Here is a 23,654-nt window from a genome sequence, read left to right as displayed (position 1 = left end):
CATCTGTGATGAGGAATGCAGCGGATGCAGTAACTCCTGTGCTTTGAAGCCAGATGTATAAGGCTGTGTCTCTGCTACTACTATATGATAATAACACATATGTAAGTATTTGTCTACTTTTGCAGAAGCTTCACCTGGGTCCAGCATCTAAAACACTGGCTGGATTTGTAAGCAAGTCCAGAAGTTATTGGCTGCAGTTATAGTCACTGGAAAAAGTTATGTTGAGCCATTTCTGAACATTCTCGTTCTGAACTAAATACCAGCGTTTATTGTGTTGTTTTCCTGCCCCAGATCTCCAGGCAATTTTAGATGTTACTTTTCTTATTCTGCTCTTCAGTTCATTATTTTGTATTGCACTATTCAATTGTAAAGGTAGTGGTGAGGGATAGCGAAGTGATGCATTTTTGTTTTGATCTGTGCAAGCCCATAGAATCTGAAACCCCTTCAGAAGTTGGCATTTGTATATCTTGAGGTGCACTGCAGCCATAATGTACAGCTTGTAGGTAAGTCTGCCATTGAGTAATACTCTGTTTTGATGTAGGATTGCAAGAATAACAAATAAAAAGTGCATTTATTATCCATACAGAATAGATGATATTTACCTAGCATGGAGGTGCAGCAGAGGTGCGTTGTGGAGGAGCGGTACTCATACCTGAAGCTCAGAGTATTTGGATGTATTGAGGGGAGAGTCTGGGAGTTCTGGAGGAGCTCATGTTTCTGGTAGGAAACTGATAAAATCCAACCAGTTTTGGCAAATACAGACTGAAATTGTGAGTGTGGTCATCGTCTGATAGTAAGTGTGTGAAGATTTATGTTATGAGAGGGCTCTTTTATTTGGAAGTTATGGCTATAAAAAAGGTGCAGTGGAAATAAGCTAAAGTTAGAATTCAAACAGGAAACAGATATTTTTTATTCCCTCAATATTCATAGCTATTTCAAAGCTGGAAAATTGTTGAAATTGAGATGAGGATTTGTCCATTAACTGAAATTTTTACATCCTGTTCAAATGAATTTCTAAAATACATATTTCTTTCAATTTTTCAAAATTGCATGTAATGCTAAAAGGGCATGTTTGTGTTTCAAAATCTTGTCTTATTGAGGATATTGGGGGTTTTTTTGGTTTTTCTTTTTGTCTTCATGCTTATGAAGCTCATTTAAGGTTAGGGCTTTCATACACACAGATTATTTAGCTGGTTATATGTTTGTGGAGGATAGTTGCAACACAGTAGTTACTGTGCAAGAAGCTGAAGAAACAGTTCAGTAATTTGTCCTGCTCCAGAAATTACCTCTAGGATGCCTTCTGCCCAGTGCTGCTATTAGAGCAGATAAAACATACAGCCCACTTCGGAGCCCAATGAGGACTGACTGATGTTCGAAGTTTACTTGAATGCTTGGGACTGATGTTTTATATAGAGAATCTGGAGAAAAATGTTATTTTTTTTTAAATATTTTCCTTAACCTTTATCTGCAGTGAAAGTGGCAGGCAGTATAACAGCCAGTCTAAGTGCAACATTTTATTTATGGCACTAATTCTACAGAAGAACAAATGGAGTTTGGGAGAACAGAAGAAATTAAAAGATCTTGGGGTTTTTTAGATTAATAACTTGTTGAATGTGAATGAATGCAAATGCCACTGACTTGAACAAAGAGATCAAATTGAATACCTTGTGCAGATTCTATAATGTCAGTCTAAGAGGACTGCAACACTTGATCCCCCACATTTTGACTACTGCCATTCAGTCAACAGTATTTTACACGGGCTGTAAGAACAAGATAGTGTGTTACACAGGTAGTATTTTCTGTACCTGTTAGAGTGATAAATACTATGAAATAGTTCACATTCCCATGTATAAACTTCTGTGATATGAATTCTAGGTAATGGAAGCACCTTACATCTTTCAGCACCATAGTATAGTGTTTGTTTTGTTTAGGAAACCTGCAGATGGCTTTAATATTCTGTTTTAAGTTATTAAAAACATATGATATAAACAGCAGGATATGCTACATAGCTACCCTGATTGTGCTATAACTCAGATCGAACTGAGCTGTTTCTTCCTTGTCAAGAATACGTTTCTGTGCTTGTTGTTGTCTTATCCTTGGTTACTAGAACCATGTTTATGTTGTTCTTCTACAATAACTTCAGTGAATATCTTACCCCTTGCAACCTTTTTTTTGTCACTGTACATTATATGGGATGACTTCTTTTACTGTACAACCAATGAACTTGGCTCTTTGCTATTCTATGTTCACTTTGCCTTTGAAGGCCCTCCGAAAACAGGTAAAAGAATATTCAAATTATTTTCCTTCTTCTCATCTCTTATGCCAACATGGTGAGTGGTCTCCTCTTGTGAGATATTATAGGATCAAGGAAATTATTAGATTCTTTCTAAACTGGTAGAGAAGTTTCATTAACACACAAACATAGCTCTAAAGAGGCACATATAGTCAGTTATTTAAAAACATAAGTATTGTAGCTATGTAGGACTCAATTTTACCAAAGGATGTGGAAAATATTTTTGTATTTTTGAAACAAACCCCATTATTTTTATGCAATTATTGAGGAATGTGTTTTTGAAATTTGCTTTGTAGCAAATTTTTTTTTGTAGCACTTTTTTAGAAGTTTTTAGGTTTTATGCTTTGTAGCAGTTTTTTTAGATGTTCAAAGCATTAGTTCTAAATTAATAATACCTTCTCCTACCCATGTATTGTTTGGGAAAACTTAGGCTTCCTTAGGAAATGAGAAGTGACAGCACTGACATCTTAGTTTCCTACCTTGGGAAGTGCTTCCCTTATTTTCCTTTTCCGTGCCCCTCTCCAGGAATAAATGCAATACAAAAATGCCAATGTTGAAAGGCACAGAAACGTGTTTGCATTTTTTTCCTTCTGTCTTGGAACAATGGTTGCTGACAGCAGAAAGCTTGCTTGCTTGTTAAAAGTAGATTGGAATCATCAACGTAATAGCGGTAGGAAATTGTAGGATGGAAGGGAAGCTTATCTACATATGCCCTTTAAGTACGTGTAAGGTGGGCCCTGAATGACTTTAGCTTGCTCCTCAGTTGAGCAGGCTTGCCCCATATGATAATTACTGGTTAAAGCATCCTTAAAACAAAATACTTGTACCTGGGCCAAGGTCATTTAGGTGGGATATCAAGAACAAACGCAAGCACAACAGTGCAAGATGGCTGTTACAGCTTCAGCTTCCTAAGTGTGTGTTTCTTGTTGATGCCTTACATCACATTTAATTGGGCCCAAGCTCCTTGCCTCTTACAATTTTCCTGGACTGGGATAAAAATATCTCTGTTTTGGAGCTTGGATTATTAGATTTTATGGTTGTAAAAATACTGTGAAGTTTTCATGAGCTAGCTGTGAGTAAATTAAAGGATGATGCCTGCTCTGAAGCTGCGTCAGAGTCAGCATCATTCTGGCTTATTCTGTTTATCCTCAGCTGTTTTAAGGCAGTCCAGTAACCAGTTGTTTCCTTACTATAGTTATTATCCATTGCTTTTGCAGTAACTCAATCTATGGAAGCCAGTGACCTCTCTATGCACCTTAAAACCATGCACAGAAATGGTTATAATTCTGCTGATGCAGAATACAGCTGCCCATTTAAATCTCTTTTTCTTACAGAGGGGCTGGTTATGTCTCTGCTGTGTTCTGGCTTCTATTTCATTTCAGGGAGTGTTTTGCATGATATAATGGTAATTGATATCAGCTGAAGTGCTAAAGCTACCAGTCCCCTAATTTATATTAGCACCAGTTGGAGATGGGAAAGCCAAAACCAGGGTTGTGCTTGGGAGAGGGCTCTGCTTTTGGAAATTATTTCATTCGTTGTCATACTGGAGTAAGAATTTTCTGACCTTCATGTCATGTGTTTATTCTTGTTCTGGGTGGCAAAGTGGAATCAAAGTGGTTGTGAAGGGAAGATCAAGAAGGAATTTTAGGTTAAGTATTTAATGATGTTTAGTGCATTGCTGTTCTTATTATCAGTGCTATGAATGCAATCAGACATATTTTAAAATAGATCTACATAAATAACTGGCTTATCGTAATGCAGTATTGGTTTATATATTTTTATATTATTTGTTTACATCTACTTCATTTAACACTCTCTCTGTTGTATGCATGCATGTATCCATATGTCTGTATATGTATGGATTTTATATATATAATGTTTATTTATTTTATGGAGACATGAGCAGTTCTGAAGCTGGACTTTTTGTTTATTGGTATTATTTAATTGTTGACAAATATTTGGAAGGCACAGGACCACCACAGTTTTGTTAGACTGGTAAAACAAACTTGATTGTACCCGAGAGAAAATAGAAAGCGTTGCCTGGCTATGAGAAGCCACCTTGAGTTGACCTGCTTGTGTGTTCAGCTTATAGGATGCAATCCCTACTCCTGCAGGCGTAACCAACTGGAAGAACAGTGGGTTATGTGGAAGATTTTACTGGAAGTTATTGATGTATCCGTGTTTGAAAAAAATGGATGGGGATTGATCTGGGTTTTTTTTTTCCACCAGAGTCCTTACAGGTCTGCTAGAATGATGTACTGTCAGGTAGGCTTCAGGTTGCCAGATGACAGTGGTTTACACAACTTCACAGTTAGCTTGTTCTGCTCTCTAAGTTGTTTCCAGAAACAAAACTCACGTTTTGTTTTCTGTACATTGAGTCCATTATTTATTGTTATATATTTGCTGATTAATTTAATAATTTGTCCTCTTTGTGGTATCCTATGTTGTACTTGTAGAGAGTTATTAAGTTCATGTTTCTCAAGATAAGGTCAAGAGCCATTCCCTTAAATATCTCAGATATTTGTGTTACATAGAGCGTTTTTATAAGTGTTCTTCCTATTTGTCTTGTAGGTGTCTATTAAGTTCATAAGTCTAATCTATAACATTAAGGTTTTTATGGCCGTACTAGTTACATTATAGGTCAACACAATGCACTGTGATATTGCATGTACTCTTAATCATACTGTTAGCCAGTATCATCTCTAAACATATTCCATGTCCCCTGGGTGTCTAGCTACCATCTGTTACTTTATCCCATTAGATTTCCACCAGATTTCCCATTTTCTTTCCAGCACACTGCTGAAAAACCCTCCGTATAGTTTCCCTTATTGATCTCCCAGTTTAGTGTTAATTACACAGATAATCAGATTATGGTGATTTTTTCTATTTTTCGCCTCCCTGTACTTTTCAATTTGAACAAAAGCAGGAGCTGATTCTCTTCATTTCTGCACACAGGTATTTTTGTGTGTGCAGGTTGAGTATACAAAAATCTTCTAAAGCTGTTTTCTGTTCCGTTCACTTTGCGTGGTGAGCATAAAGACTTAGGTGCGGCTCAATTCTTAACATCTTCAGCAGCTTCTTGGCCTCCACTTCCTCCAGTGGGCCAAGGGAATCCGACTCTTCGCAGCTGACCTGAGCTAATTCAAAGGCAGCGGCTCCAGAAGGACCCGTCCTCCCTGTCTCCGTTTTGACCCGTGCTCCTGCTCCCTGTGCGCTGTCAGCTCTGTTGTTGTGCCACCACAGTGCTGAAAAATGGTTTTATTTGTGAGGTGAGCTTCCAGTCAGATCAACAGTCTCATCTAGCCCCTGTCCCCGACACATGGCAACAGCAGGGTCTTAAACAAACTTAGGCTGGCTATTAATACACAGCGCTGAGTCACTGCTGAAATGCTTTGCTTTACTTTGCTGTGCACCTTTTTAAAGCAAACTGTTGCCAGATACAGTTTGCCTGGAATGAGCTATAAATTGGTGTCCTGGGCCATTGAACGAGCAGCTGAGCCGTCAGTGAGGAGTGGTGAGGTACGTACGTATGCATGGAAAATTACCTCAGTGGGTGTCTGCAGGCACCCTGCCTCTGCTCAAGCATCACCACCCAAATAAAAACCTGGGGAACGGCTCTCCAGACAGAGAAGGCAGCTTGCTGTTTTCTTTAAAATCTGTGAGAAATCTAGTATTCTGGGAAGATGTGTGAGAATTATTTACAAACACTGGAGGTCTTATCACCAGATGACTGATGTCTCTGAAACTCTTTGATGATGCTGGGGTAAGGTATTTCTGTAGCAGCAGCAGGGTGGAGCTCAGACCTGGCAATAGCTTTAAAACATTGAGACAGCATCTTTACTGTTAACTCATATTAACCAACATCCTTGCATTAGGGACCATTGTTTTATAGGGCTGGAAGGGGTTCGTTCGTTCACTGCTCATTTTTTGTATTGCTGGACAAAGCTTGCCTGATAAAACTGCATGTTTTCATGGGTAATGAGCTCAGCCAGTCCTTGGTTTCTGTCCATGTACTACAGGAATTAAACCGTATGGAATATTACCGTGGAATACTTAGGTTCATTTATAAATACAAAGATTCATGTGTACAAATTGGCTTCAGTCTTAATTGATTTAGAATACTTGATTAGACAACACAGCTGAGCCAACGTAACTCTTGCTGCCACTGAGGGAGGTGGTTTGGCCCTCGCTTTTGTCTTCCCTCCCTTCTGGCCATATGGTGCTTGTCTGACTCCTCACTCCACCGCTGAACTCCTTCCTTCTTGGAAGAGATCAAGCCATTTTATTTGGTTTGACGGTATGAAACAGGTGTGAGGAACTGTGTGCTTCCCTTCTGGAAACTGTGTTTCAGCATGAGGGGTGCAGGTCTAGTGAGAAAACCTACAGTGCCAAGAGGTACGAGCTCGATCATGGGTTCGTTTCTACTTACATTTTGATCAGGAAAAGGAGTAGTCTGGTTTTGCATGTATCTTCTGTGATATATTTTTAGATGTTACCACCTGCACTTAATACAATAGTCCCATGGCAAAAAAATAAAAAAAAAAAAGAATGGCATTTCTAGCACAGATGGCATGGTTGATAGAGCTGTGGTTTTACATAGTTTGAATTTTAGTGGAGTGAGGAGACATTCTACTCCTAAACTTGCACTATCCTGCATTCCAAAATAACAGATATTAAAAATGCTTTGATGCGTGTATACGTGTTAGAAAAACAAGACTTATTACTTTACCCAGTAAAAATCAATGGTCAAGAATGAAAGTGTTCTTCACCAACTAATTACATAGAATGTGGCTGTGTTTCAGTAGTTTCAGTTACTGGTGAGGGCATTATTTGTATGAAGTATGGGTGCCCTACTTGTGTTTATTCAGACCTTCTGTCTTACTGGGATTCTGCAAAGCTAGCAAGAATGAACTGCTATCCTTTACAGTAGCCCTATTGCAAAGCATGGTGTAAAGTTACACCGTAACTTTAGGGAACAGTTCCAGAGTGCAGCATTAGGAAGGAGAACTTGTGTACCATCTTAATTTAACAACAGCCTTAGCAAGCATATCTGAAAAAGCAAATGCAGAGGTTGCAGCAGCAAACAATACTTGTGCTCAAGAGCTGGAGCAGACACTAAGGCAAGAGACATCCTTCTTAGTGTTGCCTGAGTTCAGCCTCTGCCGTTTGGCCAGCATAGGAGTGGCAGCAAGTGATGGCAGGAACTACCCTGGAACCCAGGGAGGCTGTAGGGAGAGGTCAGAGCAGGACTGTGCCTCTGGCTGGAGGAAACAAGGGAGAGGAGTTGCCTTAGGTTTTGACAGCTCAGGTGCACTTTTCTCAGGACATCCATGTTCTCAATAACATTTTTGCTTATGTGTCATGTCCTTGGCTGTTTTCTGTAAAACTTGCTAGGTGTGGTACTAGAAACACACAGTACCAACAGCAGCCCTAGGTTTGGGATCCCTGGCCCGTGGCACTGTGGGGAAAAAACTCTGCCCTAAATGAGGATTGTACTGCTTTCTTTTGTGGACTAGCCACTGGAAAAGGGATGTCCAAGTTGGATGTAATGAATTAAACATGCCTTTGCACCAGCAGAGCCAAGCCACAGGTGGGTCTGCCAGAACCTCTTCGTGGGCCAAACTGAGCCTGAGGACTTCAGTGGCTTCAGGAAATCGCCTTCTGTTTGTGCAGATTCTGGATGGAGAAGGAACCTGGTGCAGCACGCTCACGCCAGCCAAGCAGAGGCCATCACAAGTAGCTAAATGGAGGCATGTGCCCTGACCCGTTGGGCTTCCGAGTGGGCCAGAAGAGCTGCTGGGGGCTGGCTGGAGCCCTACTTCATGTTGAAATGAAGAGCCAGGGCTGGGCAGGCAGCATACACAGGGTAGTGGGGGACTTCAGTAGGCAGGCTTCAGTGCTTTCTGTGGATGATATCTCAGTGGGAATTTTTTTCCTCAGCAGCTTTGAGCACAGCTAAGTCTGAACACATTTTGCATGGGGCTGAAAAGGCATCTTCTTGTGCCCAGGGCTCCTTGCCACCACATTTCAAAATTCTGCTGCAAAATAGGGAGGTTTACGAAAATGACCGGAAAGAGAATTATAATAGAAAACAGAAGTAACTGTGAGTACAGGTGTCATGGCTTCTTGCTTTACATGTGGGAACAGACCTTTATATTCTCAAGCGATTAGCAGTTTTGAATATCCATATTTGTACATTGTAAGGAGTTACGTTGCTTAGTGGTTTAGACTGGCTGGTCCTCTTAACAGATTATGTGAGAGAGGCTACTGACAGCCACGTTGCTACGGAAATTACATCATGTATGTACGCGCATACAGGTGCACATCTATACGTGTACGTGTCTGTCCACCAAACGCACATTAAAACTGCTCTTTTCCTCGTACTGACCCAGAGGTCTGGAGGCATATTCACACCGTGGACAAGGCAGAATCTTAGACCCACAGGTTCTGCAATAGCAAAGTATTCTCTAACAGCACTAGCTCATTTTTGGGAATGGAAAACAGTGAGGAGGCAGCGTTATTCTGCGGGTCCCTAAGGTTTTGTGGGGATGAATAGTGGGCTCGAGGCTCTGGCCATGCATGTTAGATGTGTTTGCATCCAGGCTTCCCCATGGCTCCCCCCTCACTCGCCCCTCCTGATTCACCCAAGCAGGGACTGAGATGCTGTGGCTGCACCCGCAGGTGGGTGATGGGTTGGTTTTCCCCTCAGTCGCTGCAGGCACGGAAGAGAACAGCAGCTTATCAAGCACTTCAGTCTGGTTTTGCTGAGTGTAACAGTTTATGAGAAAATGGCTGCCTTGTTTTCCAGGGATGACCACGCAAGAGAAAATGAGGATCTGAGCATGAGAAATCTCTCAGCGGCTTCCCGGGCCATTTAGCATTTATAAATACACTCCCATGAACGCTTTTTTTCTTTCAGACAGGTAGCTGTCTGACTTTAGTCCTGGCAGATTTGCAGCTCAGCACGGTGACTGTGGCTGCTCTGCCTTGGAGCGTGGCTCCTCCAGAGGCAAGAGGGGAAGGACCCACTCCAACCCCTCATCAGTGCAGCCTGGAATCCCTCCCCAGGCTGGGGTGTGTGGCTCTCTCTACATAAATATACACACCTGTAAAAACAAGGTGAAATTTCAGGCTTGAAATTTGTCTTCTAAGGTGCAGGTACTGTAATCACTTCCTTTTTAGTGATTATATTAATGAAGTGTTGTTTTCTTGGTGTTTAGTGCTTCTAAAAATGACTCTTCACCTTTTGAGTGGCATAGCATTGCATTGTAAGCAAACTTCATGTGACATGGAATGGAAATGCCTGTAACTGTTATATCGAAGTATCTCTAGGCCAAGAAGCTTTTAATATTAATGGAGAAATGATCTGCAGGAAACAGTTCCCTCTGAATAACCCGCTACAAAATTCTCTGCTGTTCAAGTGCATTATCCCACTGTTAGCTGGGATAATAAAAAACATTTTTAGTGAATTTTACTAGCTTTTTGTACCAATTCCTTCCATTCTTCAAAGGATCTTGATGCTTTCATGCATTCATTTTCTCAGTGTCCTGTTGAAAAGGCAGCAGTTGTATAAGGAATTCTAAACTCCAGGAGAATAATAAAGTAACTTCTTTGGAATATCCTGGGAAGTCTTTTTAAAAGAATGTTTAGCTCCTTTGGCGTTTGGATGTTTAGCTCCTTTGGCGTTTGGACCTTTAATGTAAATGACTCTCTCATAAACGCTGGTAGATTTAGCTGTGGTGGCTTAAGATGTGACAATTCTCTGTTATACTCCTCTGCTGGGCTTAATCCTTTATCAACTGCAAGCTAGCACTGCAACCATGGGCTGGTGTAACCCTCTTCTGCCTGATAGGTTGTGCAGCAGGGGCTATGAGACCTGAAATTACCAGAGCTCTTAACAACCTGGTCATTATCTGTTGATAGTCTAAGGGAGAGTAAAACAAAAGATAGGGGAAAGAAAAAAGCAAAAAACCCAAACAGAAGCCAGGTGTGTTGCCTTTAACTGTGGGCTTCCCTACCAGCTTCCAAGCAGTGTTTCAAAAGTGGTGTTCTCTGGTAACTACTAGCAATATCAATACTGTGGCACTGATGTACATAGGTTTCTGAGGGCTTATTTCTTCCCTTGAATAGGCTTTTCCTCTCCTTCCTTGTCATCTCTTTAATGCAATAATGCAGTAAGCCTTTTCTGCAGAACAGATGTTGCTTTTAAAAATAATCACAAATCTATGCAGTCCAAATCAGTTGGAGGCAAAGGATAGAGTACACTATTTATTTTGTACTCTCTTCAATGAAGAGCTATAAGAGAAATGTTTTGGGTCCCTTTTTCTCAGTTAAACGTAGCACCACGAAACCTGTGCTGGAACACCTCTGATTCTGTGGATGCTACCATGCACATCGGTTGGAAACACAAGTGCCATGTAGCTAATTCCCTCTTCCAGAGGTCAGCTGTGCTGCTTCGGTGTTGCTGCAAGCCCAGGGAAAACACTTCACAGAAATCACTGCAGCTGTATCAATATCAAACAGAAGATATATTCTTGTGAATCAAACCCTCACCATGTCTCCTTTGTATTTTCTTGAGCTGTCCAACTAACCTTTTTTGAGTTTGAGAAAAAAAAGGCTTTTTCAAGGAACTATACATTCAAATTGTGTGTGTCTCAAAGAAATAGGAGGGATACTGTTTGTAGGAGATATTACAGTTTGCTTCATATTTATCCTTCTGCCACTGCCATTTCTTTTTTAACAACTGGAACAGAGGAGTCTGAAAATGGAACTGGAAAGAAAACTGCAGGTTTTGTTTTGAAAAGCCCTTTGGAAAGAATACTTGTTCCGTACTGCTGTGCCGGCATGGAAGCTGGCAGAGCTCGTCTTTCCCTCTGAGCAAGGCTCCACTGCAGTGCTTTTGGGGGCATGCTTGTTACTCGACTGCCTGCTTTCATTATGCCCCTTCTTTTGGATGGGTCCCGCAAGGTCTGTCACAACATGAATTCGGGCAGCATGTGACAGTCTGATCAGGTGACTCTAAGAGGTCTCCACTTTAAAACAAAGAACAAATTATCACATTGAAAATGCTGAGCAATGTTTGTTTATTGGCTGTAACAGCTCTGCACAGCATGGGGTTTTGTATGGAAGCCCAAGTTAGCAGTGTTAGCAAAACAGTGCAGCTTCTGCAGTGCTTTACCTGGGCCAGTTATAATTTACTACAGGAAAAATTAAATAACATAGAACACTGTGTGTCTTTCAGTACTCAGACAAGTATGAGTATCTCCTTTGCAGTGTGGCCTAGAGGCTTATGCGTTGTTTTGTTATATTTTTCATCTGCCAGGATGCATCTCATATCTCTGATTTTATTCTTAAATTATGACTTCTGGGTACAAGGATTATCTTGTCTCTTTTTCCATCTAGACTTTTCCAGATTTTAATGTCATCTTGCATATAAGGCTCATGGTTAGGATTCCTAGGCACCAGCTTAATACAAATAATGAAACATTATTACTGATCAAGGCTTTCCTATTTTATGTTATATCGTGAAATTTCACACCCAGCTGAATTGGATGCTTCTGGGCTTCTTTACACTGATATTCACTGGTTTGTAATTCTGAAGAGAAGAAAAAATAATGCAGATGAGGCTAGGAATTTTTGTTTATCTTTAAAAAAAATGTTGCAACAAAATGGTTTGAACATTAGACCCATCTAACGTAATTCCAAATATTTTAAACATAGAAAACTTACGAGATAATGTTATTGGTGTTCTGTTTTGCCAAATAAATATTTCAATGGATTAATAATATGGAGCTGCTTTGGGAAGATTTCTGCTGGCATTTTTGTTATACAGTATGAATGCTAGGCTGCTGACGTTAGGCCCCCAACTTGACTTACTGTAAAATTATTACAAATTTGCATTCTCTGTGTTCTAAAAATGCAGCAGCTTTCACCATCTTTTGTTTTCACATAACTTCTCCCTTCCCGCACAATCAAATGCAGAAACCAGTTGGTTGCTTTGCTGGGCTGACATCCATGCTGCTTTATTTTTCAGTTTCATCTGTAATAGCCTTTTCTCAGATTGCAATCATGTTCCATTGACATAATGATGTTACTCCTTATTCACACCAAAACGTCTAGTGAAGTTTCTCTACAGATTCCATAGTCTTTACAGTGAGATTATGGAAATGAATAAAATGATTCAGATTAATAGCTTTAATTTCTCAGCACTTTATGTGAGGTTTCCTTGAAATAGAATATATGTTTGCAATACTACTTTAGGATGTATTGACTGTCCCTGTTTGATATGTACCCCTTCTGGCTTCTGTATTAGCTGGAAATACTGCATGCATTCTGGCTTCCATGGGGGCATGGGAATTGGGAGGAGGGAAATATAACTCTCTTCAGGACTTTTAAACCCTCTTCAAGAATATCGTATTACTCTATCTTCAGGAGTACTGAAAGTCAGATGCCCATGTGAATACAAAACAAATACATTTAAATTACAAGGATTTGTCGAAAAATGTGCCTGTGAGCACAACGCTGAAGCACCTTATAGGGAAGGAAGTTTCACTGTTGTCTCTCCTTGCATTTCACTGTCCTCTTGCCTGCATTTGGCACTGCTTCTGGGGATCAGCAGCAGCTGTTTAAGTGAAGGAGTCTGAAGCATACTCAGAGGACCCAAAGTCACGAGGATGTTGACAGCTCCAACACAGAACAGAACTTGTCTTACCTAATATTCTCACACAAATGGATTTTCTTACTAACGTTACCAAGTAAATTCCATAGTCATGCTTATCTGTGCAAAGGGCTATGTGAGGCCTAAACAGTCTGCAGATGGGTTTTCTTTTATTTCAAATAGCAGTTCTAGATTGAGAAACCCAGAGACAGAGCTTGGTTTCACGATTAAACCAATGAGGAAAATAACCCAAATAAAATCATAGAGCACATGTGGTTTGGTTTTCTCCCTTTTTTTGGTTATGGGATTTTCATTTGCTCTTCATTTTGTGTGCCTGTGTGTTGCATTCTTCAGTCTAAGTTTTGAGACTGACAGCAAATGCCCAGCATTGTAGTGCTGCCTTGTTTTGCAGTTCAGGTTGCCGTCCCCTGAAAGGCTACCTTTTCTGATTTGGTCTGCACTACAGGGCTCTGTGGGCACTATTATTGTATCTTGTGTCACTTGTGAAGATGATGGGTCCTTGATGGCAAAGAAACACTCTCTGCTTGTAAGAATGACATCTTTTCTAAGCCAGAAGAGGCTTTCTAGCGGAGGCAGGTCTTCAGATCTGAGGATCAGACCTACTTTTGAAATTCTGGCCACCAGAGTTTAAGCTAAAGTGGATATGGTATTCCCCCTTGCCTGTCTCTTTTGCCAGTGAAGTGCTGTCTGGCTTTCATCAGGTGCTTCTGTGGAAGCTGCTTTGCACTGCTAATATCAGTCCAAGGCTAAAGGTTATTAACACCTTTTGGCCACAGGAGCATATCTATATTAGCATTGTGCTGTTAACAGCAGGTAGCTGAAGGCTTTTTGACTCATAGGGTTGTAGTTTCAGACAGGATTAGGTTTTAATATATTCTTTGCGTACAAGTACAAAATATATTTTAAAAGGCAGAATAGATCTACTCTAAGTAAAAAGGGGCCATTTATCCTAATGTAGTGACTCAGGGTACTTTATTGATGCTTGGGAGAGATTTTGTTTGTTCATTCTTACTTCTCTTAGCCCAGATTCTATAAGCAAATAAAACTGAATTGTGTTTTTCTGGAGCATAGAGTTTTAAACTAAGGACATGTGAGCAAGTTGCTGTTGGCTAACAAGTTATTTCATGTTGATGAAAGAGTGCCAAATTAATTTGTGCTACATTTTTTTTGTGTGCTGTGAGCTTGGAATATCTGTATAGATACACCTCTGTATAGCTATGAGTAGTAAGTTACAGGATGTCTATACAACCTCATCCTTAATATGCGGTTCTGTCATTGGATCCAGTTTAGATAATCAGTGGTAATCACAATTGTACCCATGCATGAAAGATAACGAATACACAGTTTCCCAATTATGACAGGGAGCAGAAGGAACTGGTTTGCTGTGGATGTTCTGATGAAAGGAACAACCTGTATTTCTGATACAGTTGGCAATTAAAAAGTTGGTTTTGTCAGTAAGTTGGACAAATTTGGATCTGGAAGTAGCAGAATACAAAGTGTGTAGCAGGATGATGTTGCTGGAATAGCTTTCAGATTAATATCCACAAACCTGGATTTGGACCTCAAATTCACCAGTAATAATCTGGAATAGTTTAATCTTTAATTTATTTGATTCTCTCCAGACTTGCTTTGCTGGAAGTGAGTGCAGATTCAGCCAGTGCACTCCAGGCTAAATTGTTCACCTGTTCATTCACCTATGCACACATTCATCTACTCACCCGGTGACACAAATTTCCTATGAAGTCAAAAGACATGGGTACATTTTATAAAAACAGGGAATTCTTGAAATTAATAACTTTTGACAGCCATGACAAATAAGCAGCCATATCCATTACCATTCCCCAGAGTTATCTAGTATCCTTTCTTTATGTAATTTCTTACAGTAATTTAAAAGAAAGAAATCAATCTTCTTTTCTCTTGTTATTTATTATTCATAGCATTAATAAGAGTTCACTACTTTGCTTTTGATTTAATTGGTGTCTTGGATATTTTAACACAGAAACAGTACGTGGTTTATTTAGTTACTGTAGATGTTTTCATGCTTTTTTATGCTGTGTCTTTTCCAGTTTTATCATCTGGAAATATTATTAAAGATATTATATACCTTTTCTTCATCCAAAGACATGGTGCATCTGTTGACCTTCAGGGCATATTGCCTGGGCCATCTGGTTTTTAAGGGAAGTGGGGGTCGACAAGGAATGGGGAAGGATTTAAGGCACAAAGAGATATTAAGTTACTTATTTATTATTTGATTAAGGCTTTGTTTTGTGGAAGGATAAGACTGATTGGTACTTTGTTACAGTGTTTGACTTCTTGTCGTCTTTGTTTTTTCCAGTTTTTTTTTGTGGTGGTGGTGTTTTGAAGTGGTGTTGGGCTGGGGAAGCTCTGTGTGCCTCTGCTTGTGTATATCAAAATAAACAAAACAACGTCGCCCTACAGGGCTGTGAAGTGTTAACCAGTGCTGCTGTTTGTAGTCTATTAGAGCCAGGATTAAATTACATTGTTTCAGACACTGTTCCTAGACTGTGTTCATCTCTTAATGGGAGAAAATGTTGGTGGTCAGTGAGGAATTAGCAGGATGAGGTAACAACCTCATTTGAACCTGGGAAAATTCACATCTAGAACACATTTGTGTTCTGGTAAAACACTATTCCCCAAGTTTTTCAGAAAGAAAGGAGTGCTTTTAGCTCTTGGTGTTCCCAGTTTCCAATATGACCACAGTGATTGCCGTTCAGTCGGTTTGATGCATAGTTTAACACTGAAACCTTCACTTTATTTTCCTTTTTTCTTCTGTGCCATTAAGAAACCATTAGTTGGCAATATAGGATATGAACTGTTAATTTTTTGTTTGTTTTGTCAGTGTATACCATATATAAAGAAATACACTGCAGTGCATGAAGAGCTTCAATTTTCGTATCCTAAAAGCTGTTACAATTCAGTTAACTGAAGTCTTACGCATGAACTGAAAATATATCACATGCTTTTTTAGGAGAAAGAAAGAGTCTTTATGTAAATTTACAGGATAAAGTATTTGTTTCATCTGAAAATGAGAAACAGTTTTCATCCCAATGCTTCTCACTATGTGATCTCCCATAACTGACCCCCTGTAAAACAAAATCTCCCCCCCAGTCCAACGGCTCCTCCTGCCCAGATGCATGTCTTCTGATAACTTGTAACATACCAAGTGTCTAGCTTATAATTATGAGAATATGATAATCTCATCATATGCTCATGTATATAATAATGTCCACAACACTAATTAAATATTCAATGTATTGTCAATCTTCTCAAGGGATTTATTACTCCGTCTTGGCCACTGCATTTTAGGAGGTCACAGGCCAGATGAGCAATACATTTTTGTTACAAAAAAATCAGTACATGCTGAGAGGAAAAAGTAGAACAAACAATGCACTTTTGTAACGCTTAATCAGTTCTGCCTGAATTTGGAGAAATATACAAATAGAGGATAGAGAGAAAACCCCTAATTCTGTGATAAAAGAGGATAAACTAAGTAAACGCATTAGGAAAGTTTGCTTAATCAATTGTGATTTCTTGGAATATTTCATATTTAAGTGTTTTATGAGTCTGATGGGTTGATCTATTCTTTCTCCTATGCCTTTTCTCCAGTTTCTTTTAGATAAGCTCTGAATTTGAGAGTGAGGCGAAAGAGTTTTTAGACACGTGCTGTATATGTTAAAAGCTTGCTTTGATGTTTTCCTTGTAACCTAATAAAAGCATTGCAGAGGTTTACCAAAATAAAACTCTGTGGCTGGTCTCACTTTTGCTTGTTTTGGAGGAGAGGTTTACTAATCTTGACTTTGTTAGCTATTGTGGAACAGCAAAGAAAAAGCTAGCAGGCTATTGTCTTTGCCCTGGTATTTCCGATGTCCACGATCAAAAGCCTTTCTCACAAAGCCACGCATGGGTTTGCAGAAATTCCACCCAAGGCTCGTAGCTGCCTGAGTTCGAAAGCTTTCAAGACTGTGTAGCTTTTCTTAGGAAAAGATGTTAAAAAATAAAACATCTGTCAGTAGAGTTATTTGTTTAGAAAGCTTCTTGAAGCACACCTTGGAATTTCCTTCCCTGGTGGTGGTGGTTTTGTGTGGTAAACATGAAATAATCTGGATTCAGCATCTGAGGGGGATGTGGAAGGATGCTGAGAGGCTGGTTTCATTGCGCCATAAAACATAGTTTGAATACTCTTTGATATTATTACAGGTTTTGGTTTTTTTCACAACATACAGTAAAAGAAGACATGATAAGAGCATGAGCAAGCAAGGAATTATGTTGTGTTTAGGAGAGCATGCAGTACAAAAAGTTAAACACGTAAGATTTAATTTACAAAACTGAAAGCCCATACGCTGGATTAATTTGTTCGACTCTTACTCTGTCAGATCTGATCAGATCCTCATGCTCTTTATATTTTAATGTGCTGAGTTCCTGTTTACTGCTTTTTTATTCATGCAAATATGCTTACAGAATCGTGAATTAAATTATTTTCTGGCTCAGACATCAACAAGACTGTTAACTAAATTCCAAGTCTTTAGCCTAACCTTATCCTGGCTGCCTCTGTAACGTTAATGGAATTACAACAGGTTTGGTGGCAAATATTTTTTTCATGGAAAATCTTGGTTACTTTGGTTAGCCATAACAGAGAAAATCTGGTTGACTTTGAAGTCCAGAATGAATTTGCATGATGTGAATCTGGAATAACACATAGAAGGACTATGAAAAGCTTTAAAAGGGAAAAAAAAAGTTTGCATTTGAGATGGTGTGATTTAGTGGTAAATTACCTTGAAATGTTACGCATAAACTTTGTGATTAGTAAGAGTTGCATTCAGGTGTTATATAGACATTGGAACAGGTTGCCCAGAAAAATTGTGGATGCCCCATCATGTGGAAGTGCCCCATCACTTGTGGAAGTGTTCAAGCCCAGGCTGGACAAGACTTTGAGCAACGTGGCCTAGTGAAAGATTTCTGTCCCCATGGCAGAAGCATGGATAATCTCTGAAGGTCCCTTCCAATCCAAACCATTCTGTGTTTCTGTAATTCTATAGAAAAACGAACATACTTATATAAATTTGGAGATTTTTCTAGACTGAAGTCTGGAAAGGTACTGTTACTGAGGGTTACAAATCTGTGTCGCAAACAATATGACTGTGATATTGACTAATGAAAGTACTAAGGTAGCAAGAAGGGCTGCAGAGCAAAGGGAAAAAAGAGTATTACGTGTTCAAAATGATTCTGCATTGACAGCCAAAAGCTCTGGTCGCATCAGAAATGGATGAGATTCTGGTCTTCACTGGAGAAGAGGCAAGTCTGGAGCACAGAGTATCTATTCATAAGTGATAATTAAAATAACTTTTCAATGAGATTCCTTTGTGAGTGGGGAATAAAGAATTCAAGGACAGAGGTCTGTGGAATCCCCAAATGAAGTATAAAATGCAATTAACTGTGAATAGGAACATGAAAAACAAAGAGTAATTCCATATAGTTTTAAGGAGAAATTTAAGAAATGAGCAGTTTCCTTGTCAATTGAAATCATGGTTATACGCAACAATCATGTTTTGTTTATAATTGTTTAAAAAATTAAAAAGTAGTATGGGATTTCAAAAGTAGAAAACCCAAATACACTGGAGAACTTGAAGAAATGCTGGAACTTGGAGTAAAAAACCTGCCAACTTTTGATACATGATTTACATCTGCAGTTAATGTTGATTGCAAGGGAAAAAAATATCGTTTTACTTTTATTGAGTTAAACAATACACTGGATTTAATTAAATCTCCATTAAGCAGGAAGGAATATTGAGCAAACTGGGATATTTACATGAGAAGTTCCATTAAACCCCATAGATAATAACAGTGTGCAAAATAAACTGCATAAACATTGACGTGGATTCATTTGGATTTTCAGAGTGATGCTCCCTAACTCTTTTTGTTTGGGGAAAAAAATGCACGCGCACACATATTTATGTACATACATAAGAAAGAAAAGTAGAAGATGCGTCAGGTATCAGAGCTGTCTGTCTGCCTCTGAGCCATCCCTGACCCAGGCTTAGGTACTCCCAGCACATGGCCTCTCTCCTCTGGGGCAGAGTCTCACTCATCAAGTGAGGCTTGATGCTCCAGAAGTGCCTGTCTCCTGACTTTGAGAGGAGCCTCACTTGGACACATGTCTATATTGTACCTGTCAAAAAGACATCAACCTAACTGTTGATTTCTCCTGAGTTTCACTAACCTAAATGATTCACTTATTGTTGTTCCTTAAATGCCTACTTTAAATATTGCTGAGCTTTTATTAATTTTATCCATATTTTTAATCAGCTGTGCCTGATGGCCAAGACTTTTGTTTGTCATAATTGATGTCTGGTGTTATGATCTTTCTGAAATTTTAAGTAAATTGCTATAAGGTACTTGCTAAGAGAGGAAAACTAAGGTATGTTTTAAGGTAAAGAGAAGACACTGAAGTAAGAACTTGCGTTCACTGTCAAAGAGATCCCAAAGCAAACAATGTTGAAAGGGTCCTGAGTGAGGTCAGTAGAGTCCTGGGAGGACCTGAGTAGCTCTAGGCATGTTTATAACTAATTTTTGAAATACTACAAGTGTAGCTCACGTTATAAATAACCATATGTTCATTAAATAACCGAAGAAGGAAAATCTGGGAAAAGTTTGTCCAGACATTTATAACTTTTTTTAAAGGGCAGTTGATTTTTTCCATATGATTTTCAGACTACGGAACTATTTTCATCTCTTGAGACTACTCATTGTTGTTGAGAGCTGCAGTAAAAAAAAAGCAAAGTTATCATCCAACCTTAAATGCAAACCATGAAAACACTTGGGATTTAAGTTGACTGTTGGTTGCTTGATACACCTTTTACTTTATAGCAGAGGTCTCTAGCAAAGCTTCACTGAAAACTTAATTTAGCTTTTTTTTTCCCCCAAAGTGATGGTTGAGTGCCCGAATAGAGAGAGAATAATATGTGTTCTGCCTGCCAAACTGAAGAATTGCTGTTCAGTGCATATTATGCAATTCATCCTCATCATAAATAATGTACGATTTCTCTATTTCAGATTTCTTTTTCAACCGTAATATAGACTTACACAAAAAAGGATAAGCTTTATATGAGGTGTATACATTGAAAGTGAATTCATAAAGTAAGAGCAAGAGTAATTCACAGTAGAAAAAAACTGGAATAGATACAGATTACTCTGCAGGGACTATTGTAAATGTCAAGTAGAGTTTGACAGCTGGTAGGTTGGAGACGTAATTAAAAAAAAAAATTCCATACATGTACAGACTGCCTTTTAGCGTGAAGAATTGGCACACAGCGAAATAAGAAGGTGAATGGCATATGGGGGATTACAGCAGCTGAGTTCTAGTGAAAACTGGAGGCAAACAAATAGGCCTTCGAGACAAAGACAGCTATAGTGTTAGCACTGGTAGTATGTATTTGTTGATTCATGGCAAACCAATCTACACTAATTAAAGGAAGATTTGTCTCATGCTGTTTTCCATCCCAGCCATAGCCTCTGTAATAAAGAAAAGAGGAAGGTGTCAGAGGAAAACTGTCTAGAGGAGGTGCAAAGATACCCATTTAACAGACTTGTCTGTGTGGCATTCATTTTGATGGAAGGGAGAAATAAGGTCTTTCTATGCTGAGCTAAATTGTTAGACATTGTGGTCAGTTGGATTAAATTAAGGCATTTAGGGGAGATCAAGTTTTAAGCAAGAATGCGTATTTCTGTCAAACAGTTTTAAAAAATTACTTTAGACAGTTCCTGAAGTCATCACAGAAAATCAGGTTTTGAAGGTGGAATACTTGGGCTCTTTAAATAGTATTTCTGTATACACTTATTTTTGGCTTCAGCTTAGATTACAAATACAATGACACTTGGCTGTGACCCCACAGAAAGAGAGATTAGTTTGGTAATGTAAACTATTTTGGGAACTGAGCTGTGCATTTATTTCTGTATTTTTGTCTTTAGTTTCTGGCTTGGATTTCTCTGGATGCTTTTGTTATAGCAGTACTTACCTCTTCCCTTTTTTAAGACATGCTTTTTAATCAGTGTTCTGCAAGTCTAGCAGTGTTGCCTGACACACTGCATCCTCTCCAGGTGATTGCTGCATCATGAGGAGATTCTGCTGAATCACAAGTCTGAAAGAATCTCTTAAAAATGAGATGTTTGAATTTTTACTAGAAATGGAGCAGATTTACTTTGCGATTTAATATGAAACGGACCTATAAGCCCTATTAAGTGCTATGCAAAATCAGGATCTATTAAGTCCTAAATTTATTATTTTCATTGATCTAATGAAAAAACATTCAGACAGTAAGTCATCAACTCAACTATGAGAAGACTCTAACTGTGCACCTAGACTTGGCCAAGGTAGTAAGCCCACATTTCGCAAGTTTAGTCTTTGCAGTGGATGAAGGGCTTTTCTTCATTCTGTTTATGAATTTAGTGAATAGCTTAGAGAAGTTGAGAAAGATGAGAAATTGGTTGGGAGATTACTAGGTAGGAAAGCCCCTACTTTCTCCGAGTTAGTAATTTCATTAGAAAACCAACGAGAGAGGCTGACACGAATTGGTTTTAAAGTCTTGGAGGCCATGGGGACCAGAAATACTCAATTACTTTTGCTAGTTATAGGTAATTCCCTTTTGCGTGTGATGAATTGGCTCAAAATGCAGAACTATTTTAAAAAACATCATGCACATTTTACATAAACTTTTATTAACTGGTAGAATATTATTTCAAAAGATCTTACTGTGTTTAAAAGATGGGGTTTTTTTACAGTGTAATTTATTTTCCATTTAAAAAAAAATGATGGCCCTGTGTATAAGAAGGGGTCATTCATTACTTTCTAGCTAAATGGTGTGTAAATATAGTAAATGTGAGTTAGCACATTTTGTTCCTTAGGTATGTGTGCAACACAGCTTCATGGTAAGCAAACTGCAGTACTCGGGTGGTATAAAGGTTGTGTTTTATTAGATATTAATCAGTGCGTGCTAAGAAGTTGTGAAATAAAGTACCTAAAATATCAGCGTGTAAATTGTTGTGCAGCACCAGAATCTTTTTGGCCAAGAGCCACAAAACACATAGGGTGTTGGCTGAAGTGAAGTGGGAGAGCTCTGGGAGGGGGAGATAACAGCAGCAAGGCACCATTTACACCCCTTCTGGAGGAGTTTAGACTGGACATACAGCTAAAGCTCAGGGCACTTAGGACCATGGCATTTCTGGCTGTGGCTGCCCCTTCTGCCTTTCCTCCCTTCATACTCAGGGGTGTCCTATTTGTCCTGCTGGTGCCTCCCCTGGCCAGTTAGCTCTGGCACTCCTCCACCATCGCACCTCTGGCTTGGCAACCAGAAACTGTCCAGCCTCCTTAAGGCTAAGCAGTTCCAGGGAAGTGACTGAAGAAACTGAAAAAGTCCAGGTTGGTTTGAAGTTGTTCTGCTATTCTTTCTGTGCTTCATGAGGGTGGACTGTGTGCTATATGGCATATGTTTTCTGGATCATTTTGAGGGAGGTGCTAGCTGATGCACACTTCTTACAGCTTAAAGCAATTCTTGGTGAAACAAAAAACATGGAAATGAGTTATAAATCACATATAGAACACACAGATTCTGTTCATGCCTCCAGTAGGAATGGGGGGGAAATATTGTTCTAGCTTCTTGCAAAATTGAATTTCAGCTAAATGCTTCAGAAAGTATATAATGAATAATCAGTTACTTAGTGTTTTCCATTTTAAATGCAGACTATTCTTCATTATTCAGAGCTGTTCATTTTACACTGTGCATGGGTTAAAGTTGAATTGACGTGTTTTATAAATATCAGGTTTTAAAACATGAAATATAAGAGGCCACCCAGAATAGAGGACTGTGAAGAGTAAATGGAGTCTTTCACCCCTCTGTCAGTGGCTTATGGTGTCATCATCACTGTTAATTTATTTATTTAACCACCTGAAATTGTTGCTCTTTGACTTCTGAATTCATTTGTTGGCTTGGTAAGACGTTTTAAGTGTTTCTAAATTCAGTGCTGGAGTATTTCACCAGAAAGAAAGAGGGGTTGAAGAAACTTCGGAATTGTGTCTCCTTGTCTCTGGGTGGATCTGAGCATAAACGTGATGTCAGGGCAGTGGAGCAAAAATTTGCACCCCTTCATTTGAGTCTTTCATTTGTTGGGAGTCTCAGCATAGGATTGCTTGTAGTACACTATTGATTCATTGCAGGATGGGAAAAGAATGAAAAAAATACATAACTTGTGGCCAGTTTAGAGATTCTAGAAAAATTCCTCAAATTATAGGAAACAGAAGTCTTTCTAAATGTTTGGGACTGAGGAGAGTTCAGATAGTGTTTGTTAAATGTCTTCTTTTCTATATCTTTCCCTTTTGCAGTCACATGGTAAAATTTCAGAAATGGTTTTGTGCAGTCAAATTTTCCCTGTAAACTGAATGCTTTAAATATGTTTGTACTGAGACTTTACTTTGATCCCTGAAACATGTGGAGATGGGGGATTTAGGAAAGAATGGAAGAAGTGACAGTTGATTGCTGTTACGGTGTAACAGATCTCTGAGGTTAATTTGGATTCCCATCTATGCGTGTGTATTGTGTGCTCACGAGTCTGCGTGCACATTTGGTAGAATGCATTGTAAAATACAGTAAATCAGCCTTTTACTCTAAAAAG

General features: G+C 39.1%; 1 protein-coding gene across 4 annotated transcripts in view; it reads left to right on the top strand.

The window, feature by feature from the left end:
* Positions 1–23,654, top strand: part of TBL1X (transducin beta like 1 X-linked) — a 199,612-nt gene that overhangs the window by 66,292 nt on the left and 109,666 nt on the right. Inside the window, exon 1 of one of the 4 annotated variants that reach the window (XM_069875288.1) lies at positions 22,324–22,404. The exons of the other annotated variants lie outside the window; for them this stretch is intronic. The gene's annotated coding sequence lies outside the window, so the exon portion shown is untranslated. Of the gene's footprint in view, positions 1–22,323; positions 22,405–23,654 lie in introns of those variants that run through there. 4 annotated transcript variants of the gene reach the window in all.

This window comes from Phaenicophaeus curvirostris, chromosome 1, assembly GCF_032191515.1.
Source record: "Phaenicophaeus curvirostris isolate KB17595 chromosome 1, BPBGC_Pcur_1.0, whole genome shotgun sequence".
Taxonomy (NCBI): domain Eukaryota; kingdom Metazoa; phylum Chordata; class Aves; order Cuculiformes; family Cuculidae; genus Phaenicophaeus; species Phaenicophaeus curvirostris.
Note: the sequence above shows the minus strand (reverse complement) of the source record. Positions and strands in the feature narration are given on the sequence as shown.